This window comes from Schistocerca cancellata, chromosome 3 (genome assembly GCF_023864275.1).
Source record: "Schistocerca cancellata isolate TAMUIC-IGC-003103 chromosome 3, iqSchCanc2.1, whole genome shotgun sequence".
Classification (NCBI taxonomy): Eukaryota; Metazoa; Arthropoda; class Insecta; order Orthoptera; family Acrididae; genus Schistocerca; species Schistocerca cancellata.
Window position 1 is genome coordinate 908,053,337 of NC_064628.1, and position 25,817 is coordinate 908,079,153.

Consider the following 25,817-nt stretch of genomic DNA (forward strand, 5'->3'; position numbering starts at 1 on the left):
CAGTGATTTTCATATAGAGCGCTACGTAACGTTGCCAATAAGAAAACATAAACAGCCTACTTACATAAAGAAAACATAAACAGCCTACTTACAGGATGAAGACATGTGGTTTACCAACGACCTCTACCGTCACTGTGGACACCGCCTCATGATCTGGTCGAACTGATGCCGGTGGAGCCTGATGTCTAGAGCGTCAAGGTAGAGGAGAGCTTCGCATTGGGATAGCGGCTATGCAGCAAGTTGGGCATCCTACTGTAGCAACTGAGATGAACACTGGTAAATCTTACCACTTCAGCCACCTCATTCCCCCTCCCCTTGTGGGTGGCCGAACTTTGACATCAGCCTGAACGCCCACACAAGTGGCGCCAGTGGGTACGTGGTCAGCGTGTGGCCCGCCACACCCTCGACGTAAGTGGTATGATAACCAGGCCTCTTGTGCTTGCGTCTTGAGGATCGACGTCCCGGCGCTAGTAAAAGCAGTGTGGCAACCCCTCCGGTTTACAGTTCCAAATAACGGATTCACCCCGCGAGATTGCGTCGATTCAGCTAGTGTAGGGATGAACCGTCCAATAGGAAATAACACGATTTCAATGCGGTACCAACTTCGTAAAGACAACTGTGAATGTTATATGCAGAAGAGGGAAGTTTGCTACCTTTTACATGATCTTCCGAAAATGTCTAAGAATAAAATGTTAAATTTAGGACGCTTTGAATACACAAGAAATCGGGCGCAACATGGACAGAAGAAACGAAAAGGCAATATTGCGAGAAGACGAAGAAGTATCGGAAAGACAGAAAACAACAAGGAAAGAAGAGGAATTGAACTTGTTACTTGATCCTAGTGGGACAGTACTAAAATAAATAAAAATGTTTATTAAAAGCACCTCTGACTTCTCTTACAAGGTCCTTAGCTTTTCCCGTAGCTTTCCTGGTTAGTTACGATAAGGATAACCTGCTGTGGCATCAGGCCGTGCTTTCCTGTGTCGGTTATGTCGTTTGTGTACAGAGGTCAGATTTTACGTTAACTCGTTGTTGTTTCACTAGCAGCAGCAGAAGCAGCATGTGCAGACATGCTTTACCACACATTTACAGTAATTTGAGGCGAGCCTGCTGCAGTTCTTAGAATAGTCAAGGTCTGGAATTGGCTTGTAATGGTCTGTGGTGATGAGTAGTGAGGAGATGTTGCTATGAGTCCGGAGAAGATACTCATAATCAAAATCAGTCTCTCACAAGGAAGTGACAAAGAAAAGACATTACGAAAAGTTGCATTACGGATATGTTCCTATTTCAACTTCTAATTAAATACATATTCTGGAAAAGAAACTAGAAAATCTGAAAAGTTAAAAGCAAAGGCTCGGTCTAGATATAATGGAGTCACTGACATGAAATGGAAAAGTAGATGAGGATTTCTACTCAGACGTATCGTAGGGTAATATCACGAGCAGTAAAACGTAGTATAATAGGAGCAGGATCCGTTATGAATAGGAAGAAAAGGCAAAGAGTGAATTATTCTGAAAAGTTCTGTGATTGAGTTGTTCTCATCACAGTCGGCAGCAAACCAATGCCAACTACTACAGTTCAATTATGCATGCCGACATCACAAGCAGAAGATGATGAGGTAGAGAAAGTAAATGAGGTCATTGAATGGGTGGCTCAGTATGTTAATGGAGATCAAAATATAGTAATCATCATAGACTTGATAGTGGTAGGAGGTGAAGGAACAGACGAAAGAGATATGAAGGAATGTGGGGTTTGTAGTAGGAATTAGAAAAAAAGAAAGTATGATTGAGTTCTGCAATAAATTTCAGTTGTTAACAACGAATACACCACTAATACCAGTAACAAATTTAAAAAAAATTGAAAAAATATTCCGGGCGCTAATGGGTTATTCCAAATCTTAATTCCCTAACAACGTAAATGTAGCATCACAGCTTCATTGGCCGTCGGTGCACTCAGCTGCTACGTGAAATTCTCGTTCCAGATACGAGATGACCAGTCCGAACAGACCACGGACGCACGCTTTCACACGTGCGGCTCATGAATGGGCGCCCCCGTGTAGGAGTGTTCGTCGTATAAGGCGCGCCCAGCGGCGCCGAGTTTCGCAAGGTGTCTGTGGGCGGCAGCCGGCTGCGACTGTCTGCTGTCCGCCGGGGCCACCCGCAGCTGCGCGACCCACATGGGCACCCCCCGCTCTCCCACTGCACTTGCCCTTGGGCGGCGCTGCAGCCCAGACACCTGTACCACACCGCAGCGTAGCAGCACAGCACAGCACAGCACGCGACTCTGTGACCCCGTTCCTCATTAAGGGCCGCTAGGCAGGCAGACATTTGTGGTACGGGAAGCCGTCGTGCAGCCTCCTACTGTGGTACCGCTGTCCAGCCCAGGTTACTCTGCAAGCCGTAACAGAACGGCTGACGCGAGTATGTCACAAATCGCGAAATGTGTGTCGTTGTGAGTGTGTGTGTGTGTGTGTTTCGTGAGTAGCGATCAACTCCGTCACTTAACACATTGGGTTCTTTGGCTGCATTTACATACACGTTAATGATCCGAAACGTTATTATGATCACGATCCATTGGGAGACTTGATGACACGTGGTATTGTTGTGCACACGTGACGCAGTAAGCAAGATAGATAAGGGGAGTAGAGACGCATAGCGAGTCTTCTACACCTACGGAGCGCCGCATTCTTGGCAGCGAACCTCAAGTTCAGTCCTTGGACCACTGTTGCACACACTGTCCGCAGCCGCAGCGGATGTACCAAGGATCCACCCTGTCCCGCTATTCTCTGCTCGTCAATTTCAGCTAACACTACACGTAGTAATATGTGGGAAACCTCGGAGAGAGGGCAGAGGACTTAATGAAAAGATGTTCGTCTATACATACGATCAATTTTTTTTAAATTCCTACTTGCAGATACATTTTCTCAATGAGAATGGAAGCTAAAGTAAGAAAAATTTGTACCAAGGGTGAGATTTGAACCCAGGTTTCTTGCTTACAACACAGATGTGCCAGCCACTTCTTTTATTTTTAGAGTCATCGCTAAGGGGTGTCTAGAGGCAAGGTGGGCAGGGTTCGCAACCAGAGACCTGGCCATAATGTCCCGTTTTACCCCTCAGAACCAACAAGGGTGGAGGGCATAGCATCCAGGAGGGCAAAAATGCATCAAGGAGAAGGAGGAAAGAATATTTTTTATTTGTTTCATTTTATTTACTTTTATTTTACGTTGCTTGATTTTTTTCTACCATCAATAACGTGTTAGAAAGCTAATACTATGGAGCACCTCATAATAATGAGGGGAAGTTAAAAGCTGGTCCTTGTCAGCTACCAAAAAGGAACAAAAACAGAAGAAGATGCCTCGTTACTATGTGAGGATGCTCCAAGTTGCTACTCACTGCGGAATTATCGATGCATGTCTTCTAATATCAATGTGGTTGCCATTGGTAATTCAATCTTTTTTCTCTCCCATCGTAGGTAATCCAGCTATGAGGCAGTTTATAGAGAAAATTTAAAAATTATTTAAGGTATGTGAGGATCCATAGGGTTGCACAATCCCCTAGACCAGGGTTGGCCCGCGGAGGGGTTTTGTGTAGCCCGCCAAGACATTTAAAAAAATCATAGGAAAAACAAAATTTCCCTTCCCCGCGCAACTAAACAAATCCGCGAGCTTCTGCGCTACTTGGTAGTGCGTACTACCGACAGATGTCTCTGTCACGCAACCAACCTAGCTGCATGTGGGCGCGGTGGATTATGGTAGCACTACCATCAGTCATCACGGGCACGGAAAAAGGCATTGTGCATCCTGCTATTGGCGCAAATTTATATATATATATATATATATATATATATATATATATATATATATATCCTGCTATTGGCGCAAATTTATGCTCCACGCGGTGGCTGATGTGAGCGCTGTATTTCTCCCGCGCCGAGTGAATATATATATATATATATATATATATATATATATATATACTCCTGGAAATGGAAAAAAGAACACATTGACACCGGTGTGTCAGACCCACCATACTTGCTCCGGACACTGCGAGAGGGCTGTACAAGCAATGATCACACGCACGGCACAGCGGACACACCAGGAACCGCGGTGTTGGCCGTCGAATGGCGCTAGCTGCGCAGCATTTGTGTACCGCCGCCGTCAGTGTCAGCCAGTTTGCCGTGGCATACGGAGCTCCATCGCAGTCTTTAACACTGGTAGCATGCCGCGACAGCGTGGACGTGAACCGTATGTGCAGTTGACGGACTTTGAGCGAGGGCGTATAGTGGGCATGCGGGAGGCCGGATGGACGTACCGCTGAATTGCTCAACACGTGGGGCGTGAGGTCTCCACAGTACATCGATGTTGTCGCCAGTGGTCGGCGGAAGGTGCACGTGCCCGTCGACCTGGGACCGGACCGCAGCGACGCACGGATGCACGCCAAGACCGTAGGATCCTACGCAGTGCCGTAGGGGAGCGCACCGCCACTTCCCAGCAAATTAGGGACACTGTTGCTCCTGGGGTATCGGCGAGGACCATTCGCAACCGTCTCCATGAAGCTGGGCTACGGTCCCGCACACCGTTAGGCCGTCTTCCGCTCACGCCCCAACATCGTGCAGCCCGCCTCCAGTGGTGTCGCGACAGGCGTGAATGGAGGGACGAATGGAGACGTGTCGTCTTCAGCGATGAGAGTCGCTTCTGCCTTGGTGCCAATGATGGTCGTATGCGTGTTTGGCGCCGTGCAGGTGAGCGCCACAATCAGGACTGCATACGACCGAGGCACACAGGGCCAACACCCGGTATCATGGTGTGGGGAGCGATCTCCTACACTGGCCGTACACCACTGGTGATCGTCGAGGGGACACTGAATAGTGCACGGTACATCCAAACCGTCATCGAACCCATCGTTCTACCATTCCTAGACCGGCAAGGGAACTTGCTGTTCCAACAGGACAATGCACGTCCGCATGTATCCCGTGCCACCCAACGTGCTCTAGAAGGTGTAAGTCAACTACCCTGGCCAGCAAGATCTCCGGATCTGTCCCCCATTGAGCATATTTGGGACTGGATGAAGCGTCGTCTCACGCGGTCTGCACGTCCAGCACGAACGCTGGTCCAACTGAGGCGCCAGGTGGAAATGGCATGGCAGCGCTTGCTGCTATTGTTATTCTGCATTCGTCTTCCGCACGTAGACCAACTGTAGTTCATCGTGTTAACAGACGTCTGTGATAGTGTAGTGTTGTAGGAACTGTGACCATGGTGTATTCGAACTCTGAAGGGTGTATGCAGAACGGTACCCGGACAGAGAGCATCCAACGTGCCGCACATTGCAAAACATCTACCGCTAACTGTATGCAACAGGTATGGTCGAAGCACGCAAACGGGTCCGTAACAGGCCCGTCACAGGAGAAGCGGGTGCAGTTGGTGTGTTAGCTGCTGTTGCCATCAACTCACACATGAGTACACGGGACATTACGAGAGCCGGTGGACTGAGTCAAAGTAGTGTCATGCGCATACTGCATCGTCACCGCTTTCACCCGTTTCATGTGTCGCTACATCAGCAATTACATGTTGATGACTTTAATCATCGAGTGCAATTCTGTCAATGGGCATTAACAGAGAATGCGTTGCAGTTCTACCTGTTTACCGATGAAGCGGGTTTCACAAACCACGGAGCAGTGAATCTGCGGAACATGCATTACTGGTCCGTGGACAATCCTCGCTGGCTCAGACAGGTAGAGCGACAGCGACCGTGGACTTTAAATGTATGGTGCAGAATCATTGGCGACCACCTCATTGGTCCTCACTTCATTGCAGGGGCCCAAACAGCTGCAACATACATCGCGTTTCTACAGAATGATCTGCCAACGTTGCTTGAAAATGTCCCATTGGAAACGCGTCGACGTATGTGGTATCAGCATGATGGTGCACCTGCACATTCCGCAATTAACACTAGGCTGACCCTTGACAGGATGTTCGACGGGCGTTTTATAGGACGTGGAGGACGCATAAATTGGCCAGCCCGTTCTCTTGATCTTACACCTCTGGACTTCTTTATGTGGGGTACGTTAAAGGAGAATGTGTACCGTGATGTGCCTACAACCCCAGAGGATATGAAACAACGTATTGTGGCATCCTGCGGCGACATTACACCAGATGTACTGCGGCGTGTACGACATTCATTAAGCCAGAGATTGCAATTGTGTGCAGCAAATGATGGCCACCACATTGAACATCTATTGGCCTGACACACTCTATACCACTCCGTAATTGAAAACGGAAACCACGTATGTACGTGTACCTCACCCCTCATGGTAATGTACACGTGCGTCAGTGAAAAAGACCAATAAAAAGGTGTTAGCATGTGGACGTAATGTGCTGTTCCAGTCTCTTCTGTACCTAAGGTCCATCACCGTTCCCTTTGGATCCCTACGTAATTCGGTGCTCTCCGATACACGCGATCGAACAGCGGAGGAGTGGTACTCAAGCGTCAACTTTAGGTTACAATATCTACGGCTGTAATTAACATTTTACAATGCAACAAACGGCACTGATTACGTATTTGTTTATATGTTCAGATGTGCTAACAAAACTAACGTGGTTCCATTTTAAAAAAACGTAGGTTTGTGTTAAAAAACATACTTCCGTGCATTTTTTTATGGTTTGTATTAACCAATTACACTAGCCCCTCTCCTCACGTTCGGTCTGTGGAATCGATTTGTCAGTATTTGATGTGTTTTACGAAATATATCCAGCGGTAATGTTAGGTGAATCACCCTATATATATATATATATATATATATATATATATATATATATATATATATATATATATATATATATATACACTTCAGTGCAATCATGACTCCTAAGAAGAAGCGTGAAGTCGGTGATAAGTGTCGTCTGTTTAATGACGACTGGACGACCAAATATTTCTTTATTGATGCGGGAAATAAAGCCGCATGCTTTCTGTGCCATGATACAGTTGCCGTATTCAAGGAGTACAATCTGAAACGACATCATGAAACAAAACACAGTGACTTTGCCTGCAAACTTTCAGATGATGAACGAAAAATAAAAGCAGCGGAGTTCGTGAAACGCTTGAAGAAGCAACAAGCGTTATTTACGAAGGAAACACGGTTTCAAAATAGTGCTACAGAAGCAAGTTTCATGGTCGCCTACAACCTTGCTAAACGAAACAAACCTTTTACGGATGGCGAGTTTATTAAACAGTGCATGGTGGAGTGTGCAAGTGTATTGTGTCCTGAGGTTAAAACCAAATTTGAGAGCATTTCGTTGTCAAGGAGGACTATAGAGCAGCGCATTGATTTAATTAGTGACGAACTTGCAGACCAGCTAAAGACTGTGGGCGAAGATTTTGTTTGGTTTTCACTGGCAATGGACGAAAGCACAGATATTGAAGACACTGCACATATACTCATCTTTATCCGTGGAATTAATGAACATTTCGTCATCACCAAGGAATTACTTGGTATAGTATCCATGAAACATAGAACCACTGGTCAGGACTTGTTAGAATGTGTTGTTAACTGTGTGGAAACAAGTGGCTTATCCTGGAACAAAATGATAAGCACTACAACAGACAGGGCCAGAGCTTTCCGTGGGAAAAATGTAGGTATGGTGAAACTTTTAAAAAACAAGTTACAAGCTGAAGATACAGACTGTGATATTTTGGATTTTCTTTGTATTTTACATCAGGAAAGCCTCTGCAAGACTGCACTAGACTTAAAGCATGTGGTATATCCTGTTGTTGGTGATGTGAACACAATCAGAGCAAGGGCACTCCATCACAGACAGTTCAAATCTCTTCTTGAGGAGGTGGGGGCAGAACATGAAGATGTAATTTACCATAACAGTGTGAGGTGGATGAGCTTGGGCAAGAGAGTCTGGGCATTAGAGGATGAAATTATTTTATTTCTGGACACTAAGGAGATATCTCATGATTTTGTTGCAAAAATAGGATGTGAAGGGTGGACATATGAGATGATGTTTGCAGCTGATATTTTTGAAAAACTGAATGAGCTGAATGTGACATTGCAGGGGAAGGGGTTGTTTGCTCATGAAATGTGGACACATATCAAAGCATTTAAAACAAAACTAGGTCTGTTTGCAAGGCAAGCAAATGAAGGCAAAATTTGTCATTTCCCTCTACTAGGGAAACAGAAAGTACCTGGAAGTGCTTCAGCTAAGATTAGCGACTATCTACAGAGTTTAGAGGCTGAGTTTACTACAAGATTTCAGGATTTTAAGAAAACTGAGCCTCAATTTAATGTTTTATCGTTTTGACATGAAGGCAGATCACGCAGTCAAAGAAATGTTTAGTGCTGTAACTTTAGTTGACTTTTATAAATCTTTGTCAGCTGAAAAATTTCCGTGTATCAAGAAATTGCAGGCAAAATGTTCTCCGTATTTGGATCGACGTATATTTGTGAACAAAGTTTTTCTTGCTTGAAAATCAACAAGAGCAAATACCGAAGCTGTTTAACAGACAGTAACTTGCAGGCTGTGATGCGAATATCTACTAGCAGCCTGACTCCTGATTTCAAAAAAATTGTGTAAAATTGTGATAGGACGCATTTGTCCCATTAAACTTGTTTTAAAATTTAATGTACTTGGAGATGATATTAAATCAACAAAATAAATGAAATTAAACACAACTATCTTATTTGAGGATGTCAGAAGGAAAGAGGTACAAGTGACTTTAGTCTTATCAAAATTATAAGAAGTATACTTCTACCCCTTTGCTTCTGACTCTTTCATTTATATCTAATGATTTTTATGATACCTTTTATGAGATGTAAAGCTAACTAATCAATGCATTTTAACGCTTTCACTGCTACACCCGAAATTGCAACTCTGTGTGTGATATGTGATTAGAAATAAAGAAAACTTGCATTTTCATAAAAATTTTGGGAATATTGCGCACACACACACACACACACACACACACACACACACATATATATATATATATATATATATATATATATATATATATATATGCCGCCAGTATATATACGGAACTAGAAGTGAAAGGTTATAAGGTACCGCCCTTCGCTAACCTCTGTGTCTATAATGGGGCCCCCGAGCCAAAACAATTGTTCACCCCTGCACTAGACGACCCTGGCATTGTGGCTAACACAGCTGCACAGAATACCCTGATCCAGTGCCCTCTCTGCCACAAACTCTAATTCCCACATCAGCTTATCTTGATTTTCCCCTTGTTAAATCGTCAGTATTGCCAAGACTCTCCGATAGTGGAACAGCACCCCAGCTTTGCACGTAATGGAGAAAACCTGCCTGTACCTCAGGCGTAAGTGTCCTATTGATCTGATGTAATAACATTTCCCTGGAGACATACTATGTCTCAACTTTATGTTCGATAAAGATAGAAGCTGAAGAGGCACAGGCAGGATTTCTCCATTACATACCAAGATAGAGTACTATTCTAGTATCAGACAGCCTGACGACTTACGAAGGGGAAAAATGAAGATAGGCTGAGGCGTGGAGTTAGTAGTATGGAGGACACTGGACTATGCTATTCCATGCAGCTGTGTTAGCTGCAGTGCCAGGGTGGTGTAATGGACAGCACGCTTGCGTATTAAGCAGGAGAATAGGCTTCAAGTACTGTACTTCGCTCACATTCATTACTTTAGCTTCTATCCTTATTGAAGATAAGGTTGAGACCCAGTATGTGTCCAGGAATTTGTAAATACATCAGATCAATAGACAATTTGGATTCTGTTTCTTTGTTTTGTAAACATTCCAGCTTGCTTCTGCAGGTCTTTTTTTTTTTTTTTCCTTTTCCAGTGTTCGCTTCTGATTCCTGAATGAAATGCTCAAAACGTCTACCATAAGCAGAGTGTAGGAAGAAAGCTTGTCAGCCAAGATCTCATTTGCAAAACCTTTATTTTCAGTGACCGGTTTCAGTAAAACAGAGTTACCAGCACTTGATATTCATTCAATGTTAATACATGTGCATAGTTTGAGCTACAGAGGCGACCTTGGTTGAGAAGCTATCTTCGTTCAACATGCATTCTTCAACAACCTTTATTACTCAATATGAACAACTTAACGTCTGCCACGAGCTGCTACACACACTTCGAAAGGTCACATCATGAATCATCTAACAAGATTCCATGTTCGAGCCATCTGCTGTACCCGCTGAAATCCTTCTTAAACGTGCTGGCGGAGATTTTCAACATTAACAAATAACTGAGATCAGGAGATGGAACAGCCCAAGATGTTGTTGCCCACAACCTATCGGCCGGCCGGTGTGGCCGAGCGGTTCTAGGCGCTGCAGTCTGGAACCGCGCGACCGCTACGGTCGCAGGTTCGAATCCTGCCTCGGGCATGGATGTGTGTGATGTTCTTAGGTTAGTTAGGTTTAAGTAGTTCTAAGTTCTAGGGGACTGGTGACCTCAGAAGTTAAGTCCCATAGTGCTCAGAGCCATTTGAACCATAACCACAACCTATCGATTTATTTGGAAAACGCTCATTTAAAATGATTCTAGCTTGCAGAGCAAAATGCCTTTGCGAATGTTGTTACTCCTTGCCAAAGTGTTTTAGAAGAATTTCAGTAGATACAGTAGACACTTAGAATATGTGAGCGAGTAAGAAAACCCATGACGGGACGTTTGTGTTAGAGCTAATGGTAGTCGTTTTTGGCATTTGATTTAGCCATCGGAATACAACATTTGGAAACAAATAACAGACTATCAACAGAAACAAACTGGAAATTTGCAAACAAGAAGACAGAAAGAAGAAATCATTTAACAGAAACAAAAAAGTCTGTAACTAAAATTATTTCATTTGATCAGGTCGGGAAGGCCCGACGTTACCTAGTGACCACCGTGTCATCCTCACTCGACAGGTGTCACTGTTTGCAGTTATGGGGGAGCATGTAGTTAGCACACTGCTCTACTTGCTATTGAGAGTTTTCGTGAGCAGAGCCGATACTTCTCAATTGGCCTCACAAGTGCTGAGTGATCCCTACTTATCAATCGCATTCGGAAGACTTGGTCAGTCACCCATCCAAGTACTAGTCTGTATTTTAAAAAAAATTTAAAAATCATCATATGTATATATGAATTTCGTGTTTCTTTCTAAGTCCACTGCCAATCCACAGAAGTTTTCCACACATTAGTTAACACTCTGTAAGCCTGCAATAATGTACTGTAGCCTCGCCGTATGAACATGGCCTTCAATGAGCCTGCCACTTCCCCAGTCAGTGGGTGACAAAGTGGAGATACAAATTCATTAGCTTGAAGATGCAGGCCTTGGTCGTCTGTAGAAGAGCACGTCCCGTGGGCTGGTGACTGTTCGGGTGACAGCAGTGCCTCGGGGAAGCACTTCTGAATACCTGGGAGCCACCACTGATCGTGGGCTGACGCGGGGTCAACAAGTAGACCTCCAGCATAGGAAAGTCGTAGGAAGACCGCACGCGCTCTATATCCATTTCTCAACCTGCAGTCAGCGCTCGCCCCCACAACTGAGGCTCATTCTACTTGAACCTTATTTGCCCCACCTTTAAGCACGTGGCCACTCTCTGGGGCAAGCTGCACAGACTGACGTCCAGCGTCTCCAAAGTCTTCAGTCCAGTCACTCCAGCTCGTCCTGAATCTGCCAAACGGATTTCTGACTGGAGACCTGCTATGCATGAGCCTCTATGGGAGAGATTTCCAAAGGCACGCTGGTCGTTCATCACAAGACAACCAGGTCTTCAAACCATCATCTACGATAGCTTTGAACCGGCGTGCAGAGAGTGAACAGTAACTAACGTCTGGGGTCTCAAACGCCTTTAGATCAATCTCTCTGTCTCACCCTACATCTGCCAAACGGATTCCCTACTTTGGAACTACTAGAGATGAGCCCCTCTGGGAGAGGTTTCGACAGATGGCGCGGGTCTTTTATCACAAGACAGTTCAATTTTCAGTCGTCGTATTCACACACTTTGAACCCACGTGCAGAGATTGGACAGCAATAGATGGCCCCATCTGCTTCAGAATTGAGATCCGTGAAGCTGTGGTACCAACGACGGAATCAACTAACAACGGAACAATGACAGGACAGCCACGACGCCAGGAAAATTTAGACCACACTTTTATTTGAACGTTGAGCTTCAGGGCACCTCAGCCAATACACCTCCGCAACTTTTGCGACTGCTGCTGCTGCTCCTGTTGGGAAGTCATAATAGAGACGATACAGACCGCAAAAGGGAAATCCAGTGACATAAGCGACTTTGAGAAGGGCAGATTGTTACGATCACGCTCCAGTGGAAGAACATGTCAGAATCAGCGAGCTGGTCAGCTGTTCATGTGCTACTGTCATGAGGATGTATCGAAACTGGTTGAAGGATGGTGAAACCATGAGTCGGCGACGAGCTGTGGGATGTCCATGTCTCTTCACAGAATATGGATATTGGAGGCACGCCCGTTCTGTAAAACTGGACAGGATGTGATAAGGGGCATACCTGAAGGCAGAGTGCTGGTTAGGTAGAACTGTTTCTTAGCACGCAGTTCAGTGTACATTCTATCACATATGGCTCTGGGGCATAGGAAACCACGTGTTCACAACAAATACAATTCCAGAACAGTTGTAGGCTCATTTGCAACCACTTCAACATCCTTCTGATACCTCCCATATATCCACTGTCCACATATTAACAGCATCAATCAGTTTCCCATTCGTCCACGTTTGATAACATTTCGACAACATAGGTGAGTACACAGCTCAGTGCACTAAAGCTTACGACCCCATAACAGCACCACTTGAAGTCTAAAATGACTGTGGCACTAGTTTTCGTGCTACTTTCATATGTACGCCACCAGTCACACTTTGAATGAGGCTGAACAGTTGGAGGAACACTCCACGAACGTGAGGGTGTTATCAGCTCGTCGGGTCACGTGATCTCAGTTCTACTGAGCACAACCGGGTCGCTATCGTGCTTCCGGCCGCTCAGCCAAATCGCTGTTTTCATTTCATCCTCAATGTTTCGACGAATAAACCGGTCATTTTCCTCAGGTAGCAAGAGTTGGGCTGTTATGAATAGTCACACCCTGGGATTCAGCCAGGACTAAGCCAATCGGTCAAATATTGTGCGTAAAAAGGAAACAACTTGGCCGCAGAAGAGACTATTATGTCATGAAAATAATGTCACATTCTGAGATTACCTTCAGTTTAATCACACACAGAAATGACAAAAGACATGGGGTACGTGCTATGACCGTGTCAGACCTCTTTTTGCTCGGCATAGTGCAGCAACTCGCTGGCAAGGACTCTACAAGTCGTTGAAAGCCCCTGCAGAAGTACTGATCCACGCTGCCTCAGCAGCCGTCCATATTTGCGGAAGCTTTGCCACTTCACAATTTCGTGCACTTACTTACCTCTAGGTAATGTCCCATAAATGTTCCATGGCATTTATTTCGCGCGATCTGGGTGACCAGATCATTCGCGCGAATTATCCATAATTTTCTTCAAACCAATCACGAATTACTGTGGATTGGTGACATGGCGCAGGGACATCCATAAAAATTCATTCGTTATTTGGGAACATGAGGTCCATGAATGGCTGCAAATGGTCCCCAAGTAGCCGAACATAACCATTTACAGTCAATGCTCTGTTGAGTTGGACCAGAGGATGCAGTCCACTCCATGTAAACACAGCCCCCACCATTGAGAGCCGCCACTGGGTGCCTAGTGCCTTGTTGACAACCGTGGTCCACGACCTCGTGGGATCTGCGCCACGCTCTACACCTACCTTCAGCTCTTACCAACAGAAATCGGGCCTCTTATTACCAGGTCACCGTTTTCCAGTCGTCCAACCGATATGGTCACCAGCCCAGGACAGACGCTGTATGCGATGTCGTGCTGTTAGCTAAGGCACTCACGTCGGTTGTCGTTGACGTAGCCCCTTAACTCCAAATTTCGCCGCACTGTCCTAGCGATACGTTCGTCGTAGTCTCACACTGATTTCTACAGTTATTTCATGCGCTGTTGCTTGTCTATTAGCACCGACAACCATACGCAAACGCCTCTGCTCTCGGTCGTTAAGTGAAGGCGTTCGGCACTGCTTTGTCCATGGTGAAAGGTAACGTCTGAAATTTGATACCCCGGCACACTCTTCACACTGTGGATCTCGGAATAATGAGTTCCCTTACGATATCACAAACTGAATGTCTCATGCGTGTGGCTCCAACTATCGTTTCGCGTTCAGGGTCTGTTGACTCTCGTCGTGCTGTCATAATCACGTCGGAAACCTTATCACATGAAACACAGTACAAATTACAGACCCGCCAATGTACTACTCTATTGCACTTTGTGTACGTCATACTACGGCCATCTGTATATTTATATACAGGGTTATTACAAATGATTGAAGCGATTTCACAGCTCTACAATAACTTTATTATTTGAGATATTTTCAGAATCCTTTGCACACACATACAAAAACTCAAAAAGTTTTTTTAGGCATTCACAAATGCTCGATATGTGCCCCTTTAGTGATTCGGCAGACATCAAGCCGATAATCAACCTCCTCCCACACGCTGCGCAGCATGTCCCCATCAATGAGTTCGAAAGCATCGTTGATGCGAGCTCGCAGTTCTGGCACGTTTCTTGGTAGAGGAGGTTTAAACACTGAATCTTTCACATAACCCCACAGAAAGAAATCGCATGGGGTTAAGTCGGGAGAGCGTGGAGGCCATGACATGAATTGCTGATCATGATCTCCACCACGACCGATCCATCGGTTTTCCAATTACCTGTTTAAGAAATGCCGAACATCATGATGGGAGTGCGGTGGAGCACCATCCTGTTGAAAGATGAAGTCGGTGCTGTCGGTCTCCAGTTGTGACATGAGCCAATTTTCCTCGGGCTACGCGTGAAACTTGGCCGCACGCGTTCAACCGTTTCTTCGCTCACTGCAGGCCGACCCGTTGATTTTCCGTTACAGAGGCATCCAGAAGCTTTAAACTGCGCATACCATCGCCGAATGGAGTTAGGAGTTGGTGGATCTTTGTTGAACTTCGTCCTGAAGTGTCGTTGCACTGTTATGACTGACTGATGTGAGTGCATTTCAAGCACGACATACGCTTTCTCGCCTCCTGTCGCCGTTTTGTCTCACTGCGCTCTCGAGCGCTCTGACGGCAGAAACCTGAAGTGCGGATTCAGCCGAACAAAACTTGATGAGTTTTTCTACGTATCTGTAGTGTGTCGTGACCATATGTCAATGAATGGAGCTACAGTGAATTTACGAAATCGCTTCAATCATTTGTAATAGCCCTGTATACAGATATTCCACTGCTTTTGTCACCTCAATGTATTCCTACTTTCTAGCAGAATTCAAAATCCAGAGAACGATAATATCGTTCGTTTTGGCAATTGAATTAATTGTATGAAGGCTGTTCACCAAATTCGATTGGCTATTGGCTATTGAAAATAAACAAATGCTTGGATTTTCATGATATGTGTACGGTCTGATTAGGAGACTTTGAAGATGATGTTGTGTCAGTCAGCTCTCGACTGCCACCGTCATTGCGTGAGCAACAAGCGCCGTTATTGTGTCTCCGGTCAGCTGTAAGGTATCATCTGCCATTCGCTTCACGCAAACAAAAGGAATCGATGCTGCGGACATTCATCGCCAATTGTGTCGCGTGTACTGAGATGGCGTTATGAGTAATGGCGTTACGAGGGAGTGATGCAGAAGATTCAAGGCTGGTCGCACCGATGTACGTGATGAAAGTGGTCGAGGGAGACATTCAGATGTGACAGATGATGTGTGGAACTGCTTGACGAAGTTATGTGCGTCTAATGTCGCTTTACAATTCACGAACTTTCTGGAGATGTGCCTCAGATTTCCAGGATAACCCAAATTAACTTGTTCAAAGAGAGTGATGTTACCGTACGTTTTGTGGACCGTGTGTGCCAACAAGTGCAACCTCCGATGACAAAAGTGAAAGAATGGATTTGGCCTTGACATTCCTTCAGCGCTACCATGAACATCGGAAGGAATTCCTGAAGAGAATCGTGTCAGGGGCCGATAAATGAGTGCAGTGTGTGAACTCTGAAACTAAGCAACAGTCCGGACAGCGTCTGCACACTCGTTCCCTCAACACGTCCAAATATCAAAGCAGACACTGTCAGACTACGAAATTATGGTTACACCTTTTGGGATCGAAAAGAATTTTAACAACAGAGTTCATGTGAGCAACGTGTGAGAATGTTGTGACACTACAGGTTTATTCGGAGACTTATGAGACTTCGAAGGTCAGTCCGAAACAGACGGCGCAGGATGATTCTGTGTCAGTTCCCAACGTTTCGTCCCCGTCTGAGGAGGACATCTTCAAAGGGGTCTGTATCTCGATGGAAGGTCCAACACACCTACTGCCTCGGTGCGACCTTCCATCGAGCTACAGACCCCTTTGAAGATGTCCTCCTCAGACGGGGACGAAACGTTGGGAATTGACACAGAATTCATCAACCGACCACGGCATAACAGCCCGGATAATTATAATGGACATGACATTTCCGGCAGTGAAAATCAAAATTTTAGAATTACGAATTGCTTCCCCCCAGGTGTAACCATCACTGCAGACATTTATTGTCAACAACTGAGACGTCATGCAGACGCAGTCCAAAAACAGCGACCAGGAAGGCTGTGTGAAGTAATCCTACTCCACGATAACGGCCGCCCACATTATGCTAGACTGACAAAACACACCATGCAGGTGTTGGGTTGGGAAGTCACTCCGCACCCACCTTATTCACCTGCTCTTGCGCCCGCCTCGCCTCTCCCGCTCTCTATTGAGCAACCTTCAAGGAAGATTCTTTCTCGATGAAAATGAGCTCTGAACATGGGTCGACACATTCTTCGCGTGAAAACCATGTGATTTCTACAGTCGCTGAATCTGAAATTTAGCCTAGTGTTGGCAGGCTGTTGTAAACAGTGAAGGAGAACACGTTATCGATGACTAATGACTCTGTTGCGTTTATTAAACTTATCGAAAAAGGGTTCGAACTTAAGCACCAAACCAATAGTTCTTCTGTTCTCCAGATTGTTGCCGGCCAGGGTGGCCGAGCGGTTCTAGGTGCTACAGTCTGGAGCCGCGGGACCGCTACGGTCGCAGGTTCGAATCCTGCCTCGGGCATGGATGTGTGTGATGTCCTTAGGTTAGTTAGGTTTAAGTAGTTCTAAGTTCTAGGGGACTGATGACCTTAGAAGTTAAGTCCCATAGTGCTCAGAGCCATTTGAACCAGATTGTTGGCATCAGCCAGTTTAGTCTTTGTGCAAGGTTCTCGCCTCCGCCTGGGACCTCTCAACCTGTATTCGGCTTTCACCTGGGGTCTTATCTTTCTTAATCCATTTTATTTGCGTTTTGATCTCACAAACAGCCCTCGTACCAGAATGGTCTCATAAACCGGACCGTCTGTTTAGTAACAAATACGGCTCGATGTAAAGCGACATATAACTAATGCTCGGTAATAATTGTCCCCTACAAGCTATCGGCAGCTGTCATCTGGACCAGACGCCAATACCGGGAGTACAGCACGAGTCGTTTCTTACTGTCACATCAGTCGGCGGCCGCTGTATGAATCGCACACTCTGATACAGTTGTAAATCGCTTTCGCGGCTGATTTCAGAATAGAGAGCTATTGTCAATCACGGCGGGCAGCGTGCGTGCCTCACAATGCGCGGAGCCTGGTCTGAGTTACGGGCGATGCGAGATACGGCCGGGGCAGTAGACCCGCCGCATACATACGTCATACGTAGCTGGCAGTGCGGCGGCGTCGTGACCGGCAAGTTTCTATTCCAGCTCGCAGACTTACCCGCCGGCCGGCGGCCGTCACCCGCGATTTATGCCCCGTGGCTGCCGCTGCGCGCGTGCCGCCCTCGCAGTGCAGGTCACGCAGCGGTTTTTCCGGAGTCGCAGCTTTCGCGTCATTCCAGCATCCAGCGTGAGCCTCCGAGTTGCTGAAGGTGGAGACAGAGAGGGAATTCCAAGAAGGGCGTGCTCCGTCCTCCCTAGGCAGCATCTCTTCCTCGAATCTCACTTGTAGAGTAGAACGTATCTCGGAATGGGGGGGGGGGGGGGGTATAGTGAAATTCCATTACTGCAGTACTCGATGCCACGGTTTATAAAAGCTCGATACTAGGACTGTTGAAATTTTTAAAAATATCTGCAATCCCACTTATCGACATTAGAAAAACTATCATTATCGGTCATCAGTATATCGAAAAGTTGTTGTTGCTGTGGTCTTCAGTCCTGAGACTGGTTTGATGCAGCTCTCCATGCTACTCTATCCTGTGCAAGCTTCTTCATCTCCCAGTACCTACTGCAGCCTACATCCTTCTGAATCTGCTTAGTATATTCATCTCTTGGTCTCCCCCTACGATTTTTACCCTCCACGCTGCCCTCCAATACTAAATTGGTGATCCCTTGATGCCTCAGAACATGTCCTACCAACCGATCCCTTCTTCTGGTCAAGTTGTGCCACAAACTTCTCTTCTCCCCAATCCTATTCAATACTTCCTCATTAGTTATGTGATCTACCCATCTAATCTTCAGCATTCTTCTGTAGCACCACATTTCGAAAGCTTCTATTCTCTTCTTGTCCAAACTATTTACCGTCCATGTTTCACTTCCATACATGGCTACTCTCCATACAAATACTTTCAGAAATGACTTCCTGACACTTAAACCTATACTCGATATTAACAAATTTCTCTTCTTCAGAAACGCTTTCCTTGCCATTGCGAGTCTATATTTTATATCCTCTCTACTTCGACCATCATCAGTTATTTTGCTCCCCAAATAGCAAAACTCCTTTACTGCTTTAAGTGTCTCATTTCCTAATCTAATACCCTCAACATCACCCGACTTAATTCGACTACATTCCATTATCCTCGTTTTGTTTTTGTTGATGTTCATCTTATATCCTCCCTTCAAGACACCATCCATTCCGTTCAACTGCTCTTCCAAGTCCATTGCTGTCTCTGATAGAACTACGATGTCATCGGCGAACCTCAAAGTTTTTATTTCTTCTCCATGGATTTTAATACCTACTCCGAATTTTTCTTTTGTTTCCTTTACTGCTTGCTCAATATACAGATTGAATAACATCGGGGAGAGGCTACAACCCTGTCTTACTCCCTTCCCAACCACTGCTTCCCTTTCATGTCCCTCGACTCTTATAACTGCCATCTGGTTTCTGTACAAATTGTAAATAGCCTTTCTCTCCCTGTATTTTACCCCTGCCACCTTTAGAATTTGAAAGAGAGTATTCCAGTCAACATTGTCAAAAGCTTTCTCTAAGTCTACAAGTGCTAGAAATGTAGGTTTGCCTTTCCTTAATCTTTCTTCTAAGATAAGTCGTAAGGTCAGTATTGCCTCACGTGTTCCAGTATTTCTACGGAATCCAAACTGATCTTCCCCGAGGTCGGCTGCTACTAGTTTTTCCATTCGTCTGTAAAGAATTCGTGTTAGTATTTTGCAGCTGTGGCTTATTAAACTGATTGTTCGGTAATTGTCACATCTGTCAACACCTGCTTTCTTTGGGATTGGAATTATTATATTCTTCTTGAAGTCTGAGGGTATGTCGCCTACATTTAAGTACTGATTATTAGGTATTCTGTACATCAACAAGCTAGCGGCTTGCTTATCATCCTTAGAGCAAGAACTGAAAGGATAACGATGGAGCCGGCCGGTGTGGCCGAGCAGTTCCAGGCGCTTCAGTGTGGAACCGCGTGACCGCTATCGGATTCGAATCCTGCCTCTGGCATGGATGTTTGTGATGTCCTTAGGTTAGTTAGGTTTAAGTGGTTCTAAGTTATAGGGGACTGATGACCTCAGATGTTATGTCCCGTAACGCTCAGAGCCATTTGAACCATTTGATAACGATGCACGTTCACGCTTAGCGATAACCACTTTGCTAACAATATAAACTACATGTAAATGGCACAATAAAAGATGTCCGATGGGTCCGTCGTTCAGTTTCGTGACATATCTGATTCTTCCGGAAACTTCATGTCGACATCTCTGTTTTTCACATTTCTCTAAACGCCAGCGAGCTAGAAGCTGCAGTGTCGAGACTGCGTGATGAAGTTGAAGCTGCAGTCTCTGCTGGTAACGCCGAGCCTCGATTAAGTCAGCATTTCCCCTCACACCTCTCTACCCGCAGCAAAGACCAATCTCGTCATTTGAATTTTTGTTCATTTTCAGCAACTATTTTTGGAGGCTGCCGATGTGAAGAAATTGCACACTTGTTGCGCTAAAATTGTGATGAAAGCTAGAAAACGAATAAGACTCATTCACACCTGAAACTAAAATTATATTTTACCACAATTTCGAAAAGAACAGTTTCAAATATTTACTGAAAATTGCAAAAAAATGTAAAATGAAATAAAATATCAGCACTCGATATTGCCATTTCGATACCGAGAAGTCGGTATATCGGACAGATAACGTCACCGATATATAACAATGTACTTTGGTCAAATTAACGATATATCGTTATATCGATACTTTATCTACAGCCTACTCCATACTGTCTTGCTTATGAACTGAGCGATACATCAGAAGAATTGTATTTCACAGTGGCAAAGATGAATAAGTGTTCACAGCTCTTGAGGTATGCACTTTGGAGCGCTATGTTTACTAGACTTTTTTTTCTCATTTTGGTCCGTACTACCATGTCGCAAAACGTGGACAGCAAAGAGATTGCAGTAGAAGAGATTTGCTTCACAGTATCCAAGATGAACTAGTGCTCATAGCTCTTAAGGTATACAGTTTAGAGTCCAAATTTACTGAACTTTTTTCTTCGAATGATCGTTCCTCTTATATCTCTGAATAATGACCATTGTACTTGGGACACCCTGTGTAAGTAATTGTATTAAAAAACATATTGCTGTACACCATGAGCTACCCGTAAAATTCTGCATTGCCAGACCGGTATTTCCACATAGAGCCCATCCTCAGGGGCATCTGATACAGAGGACGCAAGGGCGCCCATACCCTGCGGAAGGGTATGGTTTCTAAAAGTGTAATCTTTTGTCAAAATTAAGTACTAATTATAATTTATTGGAACGAAAAAGCTTCTGTTTAAAGAAGATTCCTGCGGGGAGTGTGCGTTTATAAACATGAGGCTGGCGTGCGATTTCCAATAAACTGTGTTTAGCCTTCGACCCATAAAGAAACGCTGCCCAGTCAGTCTCTAACTTAATACTTGGAAGATTCTATCTCACTCGTCTGAAAACGTTTTGTTGTCTAGTTTGTCTGTAAAAGTGGTGTCGTGAATAGCTGATCCGATGTTAATAAATGACGAAAAAAGCGAAGACATATGTTTCAGTCATCACATAACGAACAGTGCCTCACACGACGAACAGAAACTAAGAAATTAAGATGAGGACAACTTATTTTACTGTAGTTATTTTCTCCAAACGATAATTAAGTTGTGTGAGGATGATGAACGCTTATGCATAGAAAGCACTTACTTTGCTTGATGTTTAACTTTCTTCCATAGTGAACGGAATGCCTTATTACAAGAGTGAAGCACCTATTTCACTTCAAATTCTGTTGGATACACTAAAGATACTGAAAACCATTTTCCACTTCGATGAATAGTCACTAAGACCACAAAATATAGAGAACATCGCTTCATCGTACCCTTGTTTTCCGCAGCGATGCAGCTAATATTCGATTATTCGTTTTTCTTTTTTTAAAATCAAATTGTATGTCCCTTTTTCCAGAATATTAGTTCTACAATAGGTACGTTGCACTTTACGCATTATTCATAAGTCAGTACAGAGTTAACTAATTCTTCATTAATAAAGTTATTATACATGTCAACCATGTTTAAAAATTCTGTAACTCTGATTTAACGTTTTATCGGCAGCATGAATGAAATCAACATCGTCATATGTCCTAATATAGCTGATCCATCTGTATTTAGTTCACATCTTCAGAAATTTCGTGTCTCGGTGAAGCGTTTTGTTCTTGTGGTGTGTATTCATACCACCATAAGAACGTCGATAAAATCTGTTTAACGGAGTTTTTACTGTACTCTTTTTCCCAGATCTATGGAAGTGCCATATTACTAAAAGTCACAGCCAGGATGTTTCACAATTCCTATTACAGCCTTTAGGAATTATAGAAGGTGCAAGAACCCTCCAGCTGTAGTAAACTTCCATAAATGTCTCAGCTTAGCCGGTCAGTCCATAGATGGTGATATAAGAGGCGTATAGTATAACTCGCCACGCTTTCCCAGCTGAGTTCTGCGATTGTAAAGCCAGTCCGTCCTTGAACTGACTTAGTGAGCCGCCGTGTAGGATTTCTTCCTACCCGTTACCTGGAGATTCTCTAGTAGTTTTATGACGCCTTGCAGAGCCGTAGCAGGACCGCCGGCTTCTGAAAGTGCAGTAGTACTGTATATGTTTTACATAATGAAGCGGGAAGAAGGTTTTTTTGTGCAAGTAATTTTTACATGGGATCCCATTAGGTGTATTTATTTAAGATAAAACTGTAAACTGAGCTTCTTGGCACTGGTCATAAATTAACTGTTATCGGTACGAGAGCCTGGTCTACCGCATGACAAGATCAAAAGGCGTCTTATCGACGACTGCCGACTATGGCGCACTGTCTACAGCTTCAGCATACAGTCGGTTAAGTTAGTACAAGATGGTACATCTACGATTATGGCAAAATTATTCACATTTTTATAAACATAAACGTTTTCCGGCATTGTAAAATTACGGAAAGATGGTATTTATGACCGATAGATTCCTTCTAATGTTTGAATGGCAAGAGGCAACATTTGTTAGCATTATTAATAACAGTCACTCGATTCGGGCCAGAATAAATGTACTGATCCTACGTATCTCTTGCTGACGTTAGGAGTGATTTCTCCATCATCACCTCACCCCACTGGCTCTCCAAGCACCATATGGCAGACAGCCTCTGTTAGCCAGCATGGGAACCTACCGACTGCACCTTACTCCGTACGTGACTGCTCCGCTGATACATTCAGATGACGAATGTCAAACAGCAATACTGGAAATAAAGTAAAATGCACACGTATCTGCAAATAAGGGGTGTCTTACAAGGGGCCATGTACCGTGTGTACGTAATAAAAGTTTGAAGAATATGTCACTTTCAAATCTCGCTCTTGAGAGCTCCAAAATGCATGTATCGAGAAGTTTTCAAGATCGTATTGTTCCATCAGATCTCATTTTCGTTCGACTACAACAACGGCTAAGAGAAGTTGGTACATTTGCACTGGCAGGGACGACAATGGTGCTCCATAGACACACGCCACAATTTGAACACACGCATAGATACGCCTTGTGCAGCGAACAGCAGAGTAGCCACGTGGAGCATCTCCCATAAAGCACGTGGGTCAGAGGTCATTGTCTCCGCTGTGTGCGCACCGTGAATCCGGTGATGAGAAAATTCTCCGAAGTTATTTTACATCCAAACGGTACATTCCTTGCCAAACTTTACCATGTCCCCACTACAAACCCTAGAAGTCTGTAATGAGAATTTTGAAACACCATATACACTTTTTCGCTTTGTGACAGATGGCGCTGTAATAGTCACAAGCATATGGCTCACAATTTTAGGCGAACAGTTGATAACGTTGTAGGTTTTTTAAATTAAAATACAGAACGTAGGTACGTTTGAACATTTTATTTCGGTTGTTCCAATGTGATACATGTACCCTTGTGAACTTATCATTTCTAAGAACGCATGCTGTTGCAGTGTGATTACCTGTAAATAACACATTAATGCAATAAATGCTCAAAATGATATCAGTGCATTTGGCAATACGTGTAGCGACATTCCTCTCAACAGCGAGTAGTTCGCATCCGTAATGTTCGCACATGCATTGACAATGTGCTGACGCATGTTGTCAGGCGTTGTCGGTGGATCACGATAGCAAATATCCTTCAACTTTCCCCACAGAAAGAAATCCAGGGACGTCAGATACTGTGAACATGCGGGCCATGGTATGGTGCTTCGACGACTAATCCACCTGTCATGAAGTATGCTATTCAATACCGCTTCAACTGCACGCGATCTATGTGCCGGACATCCATCATGTTGGAAGTACATCGCCATTCTGTCATGCAGTGAAACGTCTTGTAGTAACATCGGTAGAACACTACGTACAAAAATCAGCATACATTGCACCATTTACATTGCCATCGATAAAATGGGGGCCAATTATCCTTCCTTCCATAATGCTGCACCATATATTAACCCGCCAAGGTCGCTGATGTTCCACTTGTGGATTTTCCATTGCCCAATAGTGCATATTATGCTGGTTTACGTTACCGCTGTTGGTGAATGACGCTTCGTCACTATATAGAACGCGTGCAAAAAATCTGTCATCGTCCCGTAATTTCTCTTGTGTCCAGCGGCAGAACAGTACACGACGTTCAAAGACGCCACCATACAATTCCTGGTGCATAGAAATATGGTACGGCTGCAATCGATGTCAGTGTGGCATTCTCAACACCGACGTTTTTGAATCCCGATTCTCGCGCAATTTGTCTGCTACTGATGTGCGGATTAGCCGCGACAGCAGCTAAAACACCTACTTCGCAATCATCATTTGTTGCAGGTCGTTGCTGACGTTTCACATGTGGCTGAACACTTCCTGTTTCCATAAACAAAGTAACTATCCGGCGAACGGTCCGGACACTTGGATGATGTCGTCCAGGATACCGAGCAGCATACATAGTACACGCCCGTTGGGCATTTTGACCACAAAAGCCATACATCAACACGATATCGACTTTTTCTGCAATTGGTAAACAGTCCATTTTAACACGGGTAGTGCATCACGAAGCAAATACCGTCCGCACTGGCGGAATGTTACGTGATACCACGTACTTATACGTTTGTGACTATTACAGCGCCATGTGTCACAAAGCGAAAAAAGTGGTTCAACTTAAACGTTCATATTTCTTTACGTAATACACGAATATGTAATAAAAATTGGAGTTCCTATTTAAAAAAAACGCAGTTGATATCCATTTGATATATGGCAGGGCCATCTAGCGGGGCAACCATAGCGCCATCTGGTTCCCCCCCCTTCAAGCTACACGAGTTTCGTTCTTTGTAGTTTTTTCGTTTGATGCTTATTTCGTGAGATATTTGGGCCGGTCACTGTCAATGGATCACCATGTATATATCACACTGATTCCATATTTATGCATTTCCTATGCTCTTTCTATAGTATTTCTTTCCAAGTAAACTTGTGTGGGATTTGCAAGGTAGGTTATACAGAAAAATAATTGTTAAGACAAAAATTCGGTATGCAGTTCCGTTTTCGAGTTAACTGACATCGAAATTAGCCAGTCAGGCCACTGCGCGTGCAAATTGAAGCGGCCCGCCAGATACAGTTATTGTGATACGATACGATATTGCAGTGCCTGTGTCATTACCGATTACGATGCAAAAGCATGTCCGAAGGAACAGGCTGTATAATGGATTGACGACGACGAAAATTTGTGACTGACCGAGACTCGAACCAGGATTTCCCGAGCCGTGACCTCTCCGTTTGGCTATCTAAAGACGACTCACGTCCAGACCTAAACTCCCATATCTGGCCTATAATGTATCTACAAACTACACTCGTACGTTAATGTACGTTCTGAACGACACAAGTACTGCAATATCGTGTTTACCTGCCAACAAAGGGCAAGCGACTTTCAATTATAATGTCACTCCTGTACGGGAATACAGGCGACCGCTTGCGATGTTCATGGAATTTGGGTTCGAGTCCTATTCCGATACAAGTT